We start from the raw sequence: 12,754 nt of genomic DNA, 5'->3' as shown, positions 1-12,754 counted from the left end.
AGAAAGCAAAACCAACCAACCAACCAACCAAAAACAAATAATAAAAAAATTAGTGACTTTTATTTTCCTTCTCCTATATTATGGGTTGAATGATGCTTTCAGGACACGGCAGACAGCTGTCACAAAAGCCAGGCATTGAACAGAAGGCAGGGAAAAAGAAAGAACAGTGTCTAAAATCAGCTGGCAAAGATAAACACAGTCTTGACCTTCGCACTTTGTAGCACAAGATCTTTAACGTGGACATATTTAAATCTCGCTAAGCCAAAAAGTAACAGTGCTTAAACTTGGCTGTGGGAATCCTTTGCCTTTTTCTATTGGCGTGGGCAGACAATACATCTTTTAGAAAGTCTTGTCTTACATCCAGAAAAAGAAAATATTATGATAAGTTTGAGTCCCTATTTTGCCTGTTAACAGTGTTTGCTGGGATCAGGCAGTGCTTTCAGCTCTTCTTTGACCCTCTGTTAACAAGCTTGAACATGGGTTCAGGAAGATCTGCTCCATAAAATGATAATTCAAGATACTCTCACTGGCACACACTTTACATAGGGACCTTTCCCCCTCTTCTTTTGATGCAGTTCTGGAAAGGTAGTCAAAAAGTGTAAATCTCAGCTTCCAAGACTGGGAAAAATACTCCTTCCCTCCAATGGGGGAAGCCGAGTTCTGTGGCAAGATTTACCCTTTGTTCTGCTACGTGGTCAGAAAGCAGCTGGACTGTGAAAAAGTGGTGAGAGTTGCTGCTTCTGTTGGACCTTCAGCATTAGCTGTGATGCTGGAGCTCACCTGCCCTTCTGTGTGACGATGGCATGTCAGAATTGCTTTGGGAAGAAGCAGCTCATCTACGAAAATGCCTGGAGCTGGAAGGTTGGTGCTGCTAAAGAGGATGGAAATGCCACCTCTCTCATGAACTGGGCATGGAGAACTCCTGCTAAAAACCAGCTGAATCCCAGTGGCCTTTCAGTCAGAAGGGTTGTAGGTACAAAAAGAAGATAAATATTCCCTCTCCTCTCAAGCAAGCCCTTTTTCTCCAGAGGAAGAAGGGAAATCCTTCTCTTTGGGAAAAGGCAGCTTGTGTCTGGGGGATGCTGCGTTCAGCAAAGTTCAGTTGGAGCAAACTTCAGCTCAGTCAGGCCATAATCAGGGCTGTGGTGGCTTTGATGGGCCTCCTTCTTCACAAGGAGTACTGGGGGCATGCGTATGGCCAAACGTCCTGTCTGACAGAACAGGGTATGAGTCTTCTGAAGATATGATGTAGGTTAAAACTGCCCCTCCTCCTTTATGTTGTCTCCTTGGCCGGGGAAAGATGTTACCACCTTCTGCTGTCCTGCGCTGCCTCTTTTCTCTGATGCCCTGTCCCAAACCTCAGCCTGGGTATAAGGCTGATCCCAGGGAAGGTTTTCACGGAATCACGGAATCACAGAATCACGGAATCTTCAGAGTTGGAAGGGACCTCTAGAGATCATCTAGTCCAACTCCCCTGCTAGAGCAGGATTGCCTAAAGCCCATCCCTCAGGGCTGCATCCAGGCGGGTCTTGAAAATCTCCAGAGAAGGGGACTCCACACCCTCCCTGGGCAGCCTGTTCCAGTGCTCTGTCACCCTCACCGTAAAGAAGTTTTTCCGTGTATTTGAACGGAACTTCCTATGTTCTAGCTTGTGCCCATTGCCCCTTGTCCTGTCGCTGGGAACCATTGAAAAGAGCCTGGCTCCGTCCTCCTTAAACCCACCCTTTAGATACTTGTAAACATTAATCAGGTCCCCCCTCAACCTTCTCTTCTCCAGGCTAAAGAGTCCCAGCTCTTTCAGCCTTTCCTCATAAGGGAGGTGCTCCAGTCCCATAATCATCTTGGTTGCCCTACGCTGGACTCGCTCCAGTAGTTCCCTGTCCCTCTTGAACTGGGGAGCCCAAAACTGGACACAGTACTCCAGTTGTGGCCTCACCAGTGCAGAGTAGAGGGGGAGAATGACCTCCCTTGACCTACTGGCCACAGTCTTCCCTATGCAGCCCAGGATGCCATTGGCCTTCTTGGCGACAAGGGCACACTGCTGGCTCATGGATAATTTGCTGTCTACCAGGACCCCCAGGTCCTTCTCCTCAGAGCTGCTTCCCAGCATGTCCGCCCCTAACATATACTGGTGTTTGGCATTCTTCCTTCCCAGGTGCAGGACCCTACACTTGCTTTTGTTGAACCTCATTAGGTTCTTCTCTGCCCAGCTCTCCAGCCTGTCCAGGTCACGCTGGATGGCAGCACGGCCCTCTGGAGTGTCGGCCACCCCTCCCAGCTTGGTATCATCAGCAAACTTGCTGAGGATACACTCTGTCCCCTCATCTAGGTCATTAATGAATATATTGAACAAAATTGGTCCAAGTATTGACCCCTGAGGGACACCACTCGTTACAGGCCTCCAACTGGACTGCTGCTGATCACAACCCTCTGGGTTCTGTCACTCAGCCAGCTCTCGATCCACCTCACTGTCACCTCGTCTAGCCCATACTTCCTCAGCTTCCTAATGAGGATGTTATGGGAGACAGTGTCAAAAGCCTTGCTAAGGTCAAGGTAGATGACATCTACGGCTCTCCCCTCATCCAGCCAACCCGTTATAACATCATAGAAAGCTATCAGATTGGTCAGGCATGATTTGCCCTTGGTAAATCCATGCTGACCACTTCCAATAACTTCCTGTTCCTCTATGTGTTTGGAGACAACATCCAGAATGAGTCGCTCCATTAAGTTTTCAAGCTTTCTCAGGTGTTGCTCTGCTCGGGAAGCCAGGGAAGGCATGACTGTTCTGACCTGGGATTTCACAGTCATTGATGCGTCTTCCTGTGTCCTTTCAGCCCTCCACTGACTGCGGGAAGACAAGCATCCTGCTGTGCAGCAGGCATCAGCTCAAGTCCCGAGGGACAACTGGGCAGACCTGCAAAACCTTCAGAGCAAGGAAGAAGTCATCAAAGAGCAGCTCCCACAGGAAAGTGAGGAATAGGAAGACCACACAGGCAAGGAAATGGCAGCCAGGCCACAAAAAGTTGGATGGCTGTGTTACCCCAGAGCCAGTGCAATCAGCACAGAAGAGGTATTGCCCATTGAACAGAACCCCGGGGTGCTTCTTTGGGACCCAGGGTGTCTTGGCAAGACCTTGTCTGGAGGTGCAGCCTTGGGCCGCTTCTGGGAGTTCTAACTCTGGTTTTTATTTTGCCTAACCTTCAGTGGGCGTTTGCCCAGAAAAAGGCCGGGGAAGATCTGAGGAGGGAAGGGGAATCCCTGTTCCTTCTATTGCGAAATCCCCAAGAGGTGTTTGAATACTGCATAAGCATTGGGAGTCCTGCTCCTCTGTGAAGCGTGAGATGGGGTGGAGGTGAAGGACTGCTCCTGGTGAAGAAACAAACAGCTCTGGCTATACTGAAGGAAGGATGGACCAGGAAGACCTTCTCCTGAGCCATGCAGAAAGCCCAGAGAGAGTCTGAGGAGGCAGATGTAGGACCTGGGAAAGGCTCTGAAAGATATGGGACCTGGGAGCAAGGCAGAAACAGAGGACATAACTCTACAAGTCCTGTATTCCACCGACAAAATGCCCATCACAAGAAAGGATGTAAGGCAGCAGAGTATTGCTAGGGCTGGTTTTGCTGGACCTGCTCGGCCAGCAGGTCAAGGGAGGTCATCTTCCCCCTCTACTCTGCCCTGGTGAGGCCGCATCGGGAGTAATGTGTCCAGTTCTGGGCTCCCCGGTTCAAGAGGGACAGGGAACTGCTGGAAAGGGTGCAGCAAAGGGCTACAAAGATGATTAGGGGATTGGAACATCTCTCTTATGAAGAAAGGCTGAAGGATTTCGGTCTCTTCAGTCTGGAAAAAAGACGACTGAGGGAGGATCTTATCAACACTTATAAATACTTAAAGTGTGGTGCCAGGAGGATGGGGCCAGGCTCTCTTCAGTGGTGCCCGGGGACAGGACAAGAGATAACGGGCACAAACTTGACCATAGGAAGTTCCACCTAAACATGAGGAGGAACTTCTTTACTTTGAGGGTGGCAGAGCCCTGGCACAGGCTGCCCAGAGAGGTGGGGGAGTCTCCGTCTCTGGAGACATTCCAAACCCGCTGGGACGCGTTCCTGTGCCACCTGCTCTGGGTGACCCTGCTCTGGCAGGGGGTTGGACTAGATGATCTCCAGAGGGCCCTTCCAACCCCGGCCATTCTGTGATTCTGTGGTTTTGAACTGGCAAGTCCTGCTGTATTCAATAAATATCAATATTGATGGAAGGGCAGGGGCAGTATGGGACATTTGAGTGGTTGCTTATTTAGGTAACTAGAGAAATTAAATGAAACCTTTTATGAACACCTTCTAAGACTGGAGAAGAAGCCTTCACTGTTTTGGGGTATTTCCAAAATTCTCAGCCTTGCACGCTGCCAGAAAGAAAGCCAGGAAACACACATTGTGCCAAAAAGAGGCAAGGCAGAGAATGTGGTTTCCTTCTCAGTGACCTTCTAAGATGGGCTGCGGAAGGTGCTGCTGAAAGAAAAGTCTTATAGCAAAGTTCACTCCAGAGACCTGGTTCCTATTCTGACTCCATCGCTAATGCTGACTTTCCCACTTAACCGTCCCATTGACTTGACAACTGGAAGAGAAGTTCTCATGTTTCTTTAAACTTCTTTTTTCTTCTTTTTTTTTTAACTTTGGAAATCTGATAAGAGAGGGTAAAGCCACGGCGAGATTAGAAATTTCCATGAGAAGTGCCAGAACCACTTTTTATATGTCGCTAGTACATGGAACTTGTTTTGGCTCCGTGTTCTGATCAGGTTTAAAATGGCAAATTCACCTTTTTACAAATATGTGCATGTACAGGACAACTGTTAGAGACTAAAAGTGGATGTGGAAAGGATCAGAGAGCCGCTAGTTTAACGACAAAAGACGATCTAATTAAACGTAAGACAGCATCTCTCTTCAATTGCAAAGCAGAAACTGTCTTGATCAGTCCTTGGGGAAAACTGCAGTTATTCATAGACTCCTTCTCCCCTCCTAGAAATCATCAAACAGCAAATTAGAGCTTCATGTCTTTTCCTCAACTGGGCATTTGAGAGCAACCTCAAGCAATGCTGCATAATAGCTCAAATTTAAAGATGCCCTGCTCAGTGGCAACAGAACTTAGGTTTGTTTTGTCTCAGAGCAAAAGAGCAAGAAAAGGATCAGGCCCTATTCGTGCACGCTTGTTCTTTATTTCATGATCATTATTATCAAGCCATTCTCTTTCTTCCCACAGAGAGCACCATACACAGCTAAATTACCCACACTGTTTCCTTTCGCAGTTTACATCTTTGGTATACATTTTCTTGTTACATTTTAAAAGAATTTTTAAATTATTTTTAAAAGATTTTTCAAGACTTACTTTTTAAAGACATCAAGAAATGCTTTCTTTCGGTAAGATTGCAGAGGGTTTGCCCGTCCCATGACACGACCCATCAAAAGTTCAGAAGTAGTGCCGCCATACACACACATTCATGCAGAATGAATCACCACTGACCTCCCTCCCCTCCACCCCCAAAAAAAAGTAGAAATGAGGTTCGATAGAAGACAGGACAGATGATGCTCAGCAGGTGCAGGGCACGGGCACACAAGCACACTGACCAGCCCTGATTACATATAACTGGCCCCTTTTATCCCCCATCCCTCTGTTTTCCCATGCTTGTTCCTCTCCAAAATACCTTTATCCCTCCTTTTTCCCAGCCTTTGGCTTGTCCCCTGAATATCTCACAGTAGGCCTTGTGCAATTGACAGTCCTCTTCCCTTGCATCCCACAATGTGTCTCACCCCCACAGGCAGTGATCCCGCAGCCTGTAAGGTACTGAGGCTCCCCTGGGAAGGACCATGTCTCTGAAGGGGTTACTGGGGCTCCCTCACCTGCTCTTGTGCTCTTTCCTGTGTGTGAAGAGGGACCTTTGACGGGTTGATAGCTCCTGTGCTGGGCTTGGGAGTAGCCAGGCAGGGAGATGATGAGATGGCTGGCTTTCTGCTTTGGATAATGGCTAGAGAGAAAGGCATGCTGAACGAGGGGGTGAAGTTCAAAAGGTGATCCGCCTTCTGAATCTGAAAGGAATACCACTATGCAACTGTGGGCACAGGCTGTATACTGGTTGCAGACTCTTCCCATCTGGAGTTCCTGAGGAATCAGTCTGAGGGTCCTTGCCACGCATGCCGTTCAGGTATTTTCAGTATTGTAAACACTCAAGCTATGAACTGGCAACTGGATTGAGCTGGGACAGCCCCTGCATACATAATCCCACAGATTTCATCTGAATCCATTTCAAGAACAAATCACTAAACTAAATGTGAGTAGGAGAGAACACGTATATATATATTAACAGACACAGCACACACCCCACACACAGTTTTGCAGCTGTCACTTGGCACGATGCTGGAGGTCTCTGCCCCCTGGAGCTTCCTAGCAGCAAGGAGCTGCTCTTCCCTAAACCTGGGTCCAAAATCCTTGATTAAAAGGGTAAGCGGTTTGGGCAATGGGTGCACCAGACCCATCAGTTCCGGCTCCATCCAGCAGAGGCCAGACGTACCTACAACTGCCAGCAGATACAGCCTGTCTAGGCTAAAAAAGTTCAGTTTTACCCTTCCTTTTCTTTGGGATTGCTGTCAGAGGGGAAAAAAAGAGATATTTAACACAATAGAAAAATATGTTCCATGTACCAAGCGTGTAAAAACGGCCCCCACCGCTAATTAACATACCAAGCCATGTTTCTTGTCTGCACTGGAGGTCAGTGTGGGTTTGAACAAGTACAGTTTAGTATGCCGTATTAGGATGAATAAACAGCATATGTGGATGAGAGATGCTTGAATGAAAATTATTGCGGGCAGAAACCAAGTTTTAAGCTTTCACAAGGTCTCTAATTCACTTTGATCCTTGTGAACTGAATGGAAGACTCATTAAAGGCTCCTTAAGCCAGAATTTTACTGGATAGTGCATAAAGCATGCTCTAGTCCCTCATTTTGCCATCGGGAAAGAAGAGACACGTATAAAATACATGAAATTGAAAAGACACATAGTTTACTAAACCTTTATACCAATGCCATGTATACAACATTTTTTCTAGAAAGTATTAAATTGTTTCACCATATCCAAGATTGAGTAGAAGATGAAGCACAAGGATTTACGGTTAGCAGGAAGCCAGTGCTGATGATGGAGGATTTGGGGAACGAATGGACTCAGGCTGGGAAGACAATGGGGAAGTCATTTAAAACTGGGCTCCTGCAAATGGGAGCGGAGCGATCGCCTCATGGGCAGGCCCCACTCCTGGGCACTCCGGAGACTGAAATCCTCCATCTGCCCCAAAACAGAATTAAAATATCAAGAAAGCACTGTGGGAAAAACATGTGAGATGGGAAAATACCACCGCCCCAGCTCTCCATGACAGGGGGTCGGTGCTGTCACCTCGCTGACTCAGGCTTCAGAAATCACCTTGGTGCCTTGGCTGCCGCCTGCTAAAACATCCTTATGAAATGGTGGCATGTGTGTTTTGTGGCACTAATTAAACAAAAAAAGCACTTACAGCGGCTTCCTGGACAAATAGATGACTAAAACCTCTGTTATCACTGCCTGTATCTTTACTGCAAACAGGGGCGTGTGGTCACGCCTCTTAGGTTACCTGTCAGCAGATAAAGGGAAATACTGATCATTTTGCCTCAAAGCGGCTGCCTATCACCAGCTGAAGTGAAATACTGATCATTTTACCTCAAGACAGTCAAGTCAGGCTGATATCCCCTGCCTGGACTTTACGTGAAAGACCCACTTTCCGCTGTGGAGCCAGCCCGCCTCCGGGAGCTTCTGCCTCAGGAGCGCCCGCTCAAACTCGCCCCCGAAGGCTCCCGCCGGTCCCCCCGCCCCCCGGGACGCCCTCTCGGTGCCACAGGTGACACAGACGGCAGCGGGGCCGGGGCGGGGGCTGCGGCGGCGGCGGGCGGGCCCGGGAGCCGCCCAGGTCTGAGGGAGGCTGCGCCGCCATTGGCTCCGGCGGCGGCGGGCCGGGGCTGCCTCTCCTCGCCACCTCCCTTCCCCTCAGACGAGCGGGGAGCAGCGGCTGCCGACCGGGGCGAGGTAAGTGGGGCGGTTTCTGCCCAGAGAGAGGGGCTGGGGGAGCCGTGGAAAGGGCGGCGGGGTCCGGCGGGGAGGGTGAGTCTGCCCTGAGGAGCTTCGTGGGGGAGGGGCGTGGGGTTGTCTTGCTAATGGAGTGATTAAAAAAAGATTTTAAAAACAAGGGTATGAACCAGCCCGCAGTGCTGGAGCAGCGCGAGGATGAGCCTATTGGCAGCTGAGGAGCCCTGGCTCCACGCAGCTGCTCCGTACCCGAGTGCTCCGGCTGCCGTCAGCCCGCGGGGCCCGCTCGCCTCAGGACGAGGGAGATCTCACAGGTGTCTCCCCTGCCCAGCCCCTGTTATTAAGGCGGAGGGAAGCGCCGCTTCTCGGCGATTTTTCCCTCAGAACCCCTCTCTAGAGCCAGTGTGGAGAACTGCGGCCTCCCCCCTGCGAGGGGGGCCGGGCCCTGAGACACCCCCCTTCTGCCCAAGGGAGCTCCTGTCTGGTGGTGAGAGCTGAGTAACTGTACAAACCTACCTGCACCGAACTCCTGCAGAAGCCTGCTTTAATAAAAGGGCTCTCTTTATTTAAAGAGGGCGCTTAGTTCTCAGTTGAGAGATGTTAATGACCTTTATGTAAATAGCAAACATTTTCATTTCAAAACACTAAAATAATTGCATCTTCCACGCTGTCTCTGGAGTGACTTGCAGAAGTGGAGTCTAACGTGCCTGGTTTTGTCTTTTCTAGGTGCTTATAAGATTTCCATTGCAGGATAAAGGTCACTTGAATCTGGGGACAGATTGTCAAGTGGCAAGACAAGTATTTCTGAACTTTCCCAAAAGTGTAAGGGGAGGGGACTTAAAACATGCTTGACGTGATGATCTGACAAGAAACTTAATTTTCCTGGATAGAAGAAGCAATCAAAGTGTTGCAACAAAACATCTGTGTGTTTACATATATCAGACAATTGGAGATTTCTGTGATGGAGTATTTAAAAGACTGACGAATCGAACCACTTCACTAAACTAATATACATCAACAATACAGATTTCCAGTCATTCGTTCTTAGTTGCCATCAGTCATTATTACTACATTTTCCTTACAGTTCTTAATGATCACATCCATAACTGGTAGTGAACCTGGAACTCTACAACGCCATGGAGTTGGTGCCCTGTATTTAGTGCTCATGGCTATAGTTCTTGATGGTCTCAGTCGTCAAGGTAGAAGTGCTTGAGAGCTCTTTAGCAAGACAAGCTGCAATCAAAGTAAGCACTTTGTGATTTTCATAAATTACCATCTTTCTTTGCTTATTGGTAGTGTTTTATGCACCTTGTTGCCTGCCTGGAAGAAAACAGGGTAACTTCATCCGCCTTTGACATAGTTCACATTATTTTGGGGAGTAAGACTCTACCCTAGTTTTGGTAGGCACCTTTCTTGTGCCTGATGGAACCAGAATAATCCTTCAAACTAAATATCTTCTCTTTGTTCTGTGGGTTTATTGTGGTTTCGTCTGACATCTTTCCTGCCCACTACACATTCTTTGCACTTATCTTACAATTTTTTATTATTTGCAGTTTGTTATGATTTGCACATGTTTTCCTGTGCACTGTTTGGGCAAGTATACTGCAAGTCTCTGTCCATTTGCACTTATGTCTAACAACATAGCTGTGTGTAAGTATGTAAATAAAATACTACTAGTAATATTATGTTAGAAAATGCTTATTCACTCTTACCAATTACCATATTTTAGTATGCTTGTGTCTGGGTGTAAGGCAAGGAAATAATAAGCATTTTGCTTACTTAGCATCTACCTTGTGGGTGCAGCAGGCCTGTGCTTTGGCTGCAAAGCGCATTCTTGAATTTTCTGAAGCTGTCATTGGACCTGTCCCTTGTTAAAGACATTTCCTTCCACAGCATCTCTTGCACCCCAGAATAATTTATTATCAGTTTCACTGTCAGGCTTTTAAAATTCAGTGAAATAGATATCCATATTCTTGTTTTACCAATGCTGACAAAGGCCAGAGTAAACAACACTTCATTGACCCCAAAAATTAATGCCAGAAAGGTGAATTTGTCTTTTCTCTGAAACACTGGGTAGAGACCATGGACAGATAGATTCTCTGGAGTAAACTCGCATTGTTCTGCAGGAGACACTTGCCAGATTGCCAGGTGGAAGTAATGCTCCAATTTAGTAATTGGAGAAAACCTTTGATGCTTGCGCAGAAGGTGAGATTTTAACTGTTGTATCTAGAAAAAAAAGCTTAACCAGGAAGCTAAACGGTGGGGTGAAGTTGAAGGAATCACTTTTTTTACACTGTGTTTCTTGTGCTTATGACAGAGAGGAATTGGCTTTCCCAGTGGTGAATAGTGCAGACATCAAACAAAAACCTTCGAAGAAAACATTATTTGCAGGGAAACTTAAAAGTAATTCGTAGTCTCTCAGTAGGGAAAATGTTTGACTTTATTTTTCTTTCATTAAAAGTGATGGTTCTGGCCTATGGAAGTCAGTCTTCATTCAATAGTGACTTCTTTTGCACCATTGTAAACAATTTGTTTTTCTGCACAGCGAGTGCTCTTCATCTGGGATGGGTGACTAACAGGTAACTGCTAAAAGCAATAGGTAGCCTCCTGGTGCTCAAAGTCTATCACCTGATGCATTTAAAGTCAGCTTATTTCAGTTGCTCATAAGTCAATTTAAGGAGGCTCCTTAGTTTGTTCTAGATGTGGTGCTTAGGAACATGGTTTAGTGGTGGACTTGGCAGTGTTAGGTTAACAATTGGACTTGATGATCTTAAAGGTCTTTTCCAACCTAAATGATTCTGTGATTCTAGTGCCAGAACGCTCATGCTTTATGGTATGTCAAACCAGTGATGTTGCCTTTGCTGTATTAGCAGTCTCCAGTTCTGTAGCTTATATAGGCATAACGCAAGTGACATCTGATTTTAGCAGACTTATTCATGCTTTGTTCTTGTGGTAGGAAGTCATTCCAATTCACCTGGGTACAGCAACTGGCTGTGCTAGATTTTTACTTCATGGTATAAGGTTTCCTCGCTATGTGTAACTTGACTCTGTTTATTGCATTGAGAGTGGCAATGGGAAGAGAGATAATGTGTGAAGAGGAAAAGAATACTTCTCCCCTCTTCTTATTTTATAGCTCCTTATCTAGATGATAATGCAAGACATTTTTGACCTGAATCCCGCTCAGTATCCTGTGCGAATATACCAAATTAACAAACAACAATTTTTCTTCTTCCATCTTGCTATACTTTTCCTCAGAAGTATAAATCTTTTAAAAGTAAATTTTTCTTTTCTTTCTCTCTCCTAGTTGAGATCCTGCATTTCTGTCTCTGTTTCTATGTATAGAATAGGGGTGTGTGTGTATATAAATAAAAATCAAAGTAAGAACAAAGGAGATGCTTATTTGCAGAGTAACTGTCACAGCAATATTCTAGACTCATTGCCAGATGCTTTTGTTCTACAGAAGGATCAAGCTGAACATTGGTAAATTCCACATGAAATTGCCTGCCCAGTGTTACTATTAGTCTGTTTCTGACTGACTGATAAATTGACAGTGATTTACTTCTGGATGGACTGTGTAATCTCAGCCATGTAACTAGAGCTTCAGAAGCAGATCAGCGTATTCAAGAACTCCTGGGTTAGAAATGCTTTTAGACCATCAGCTCTAAAGATGTTAAAACCTACCCATGTGCTTTTCTTCTCTACTGAATTTAAATGGCTTATGTGATTAAAAAATAGCATTAAAAATAGATCATCAGTTGTGAAAAATTAAGGGTGAGGTCCAAAAATCCTGTGTAATTGCACTTCAGGCACCGTAAGCAAAAGGTATGTGTTTAAGTCCTAGGCAGAAATCTAACAAAAACCAGAAGTAGTGAGCCCTTGACCTTCTATTCTGGTCCTGCCTACCCAAAACAGTTACGATCTTTTTTTCTGACCGTGCTTAATTTGCAGGTTGCCTGTTTTCCGCCTGGGTATTGACACAAGTATGTAACTCTCAGTTGTGGGTTGGTTTTGTTTGTTCTGTTTCTCAAGCCTGGGATAATTTGTATTAGTGGAAATGTCATTAAATTTGTCTTGTTTCGTAGTGATTAGAATACTTGTCTGGAGATTAAGAGACCTGGATTAAAAATTAATACCCTCAGGTTACTCTCCTGTTCCCTCTGCCCTAGTAGAACTGGGCTGCTGTGTAGCCAGGAATGCAGGGCTGGCTGGGTGAGGAGGAAAGTCAGGAGAGAGAGTTTGATTTGCAATGTGGTGGCCTGAGTGAGAGAAAGTAGACCTGTGGTGTTGTTTCTGCCTGCAAGGCTGTGACATCACTGCAAACTAATAGTCGTTGTCTGAGATGGGTGGTGTAATCCTTGGTAGTGCAGCCCTAGGAATGGTTAAAAGCGACCTAAGTGAAACCTTAAGAGACTGTCGTATATTTTTGGTAAACAAGGGGATGTGAGTCTGAATCCTTTTGGGTTAAGTGGTTTTGGGGGCTCTGGTTTTGGCCACCTCCTGGGTATGTGCCATTGGGCAAGAGAGAGCTAACACCTTGCATAGCTATGCCCTTAAAGAATGAGCCACTCCTGCAAAACCAAATACCTGTTCAGGGACAGGCATTACGCTCCAAACTCCAGCCTCGCAAACGCTAAACTCCTGATTTTGCTACCTGTGTCTGAGA

At 46.3% G+C, this 12,754-nt stretch overlaps 1 protein-coding gene across 7 annotated transcripts in view; it reads left to right on the top strand.

Annotated features, from left to right (window-relative positions):
• Positions 1–7,968: 7,968 nt before the first annotated feature.
• The window catches only part of SYTL2 (synaptotagmin like 2), a 59,742-nt gene continuing 54,956 nt past the window's right edge, over positions 7,969–12,754 (top strand). For 5 of the 7 annotated variants that reach the window (XM_054188869.1, XM_054188867.1, XM_054188866.1 and 2 more), the window contains exon 1: positions 8,823–9,335. The gene's annotated coding sequence lies outside the window, so the exon portion shown is untranslated. Of the gene's footprint in view, positions 8,092–8,822; positions 9,336–12,754 lie in introns of those variants that run through there. The other 2 variants (XM_054188865.1, XM_054188870.1) reach the window with 2 other exon arrangements.

Source organism: Rissa tridactyla, chromosome 1 (assembly GCF_028500815.1).
Source record: "Rissa tridactyla isolate bRisTri1 chromosome 1, bRisTri1.patW.cur.20221130, whole genome shotgun sequence".
Lineage (NCBI taxonomy): Eukaryota > Metazoa > Chordata > Aves > Charadriiformes > Laridae > Rissa > Rissa tridactyla.
This window is presented reverse-complemented; position numbering and strand designations above follow the sequence as displayed.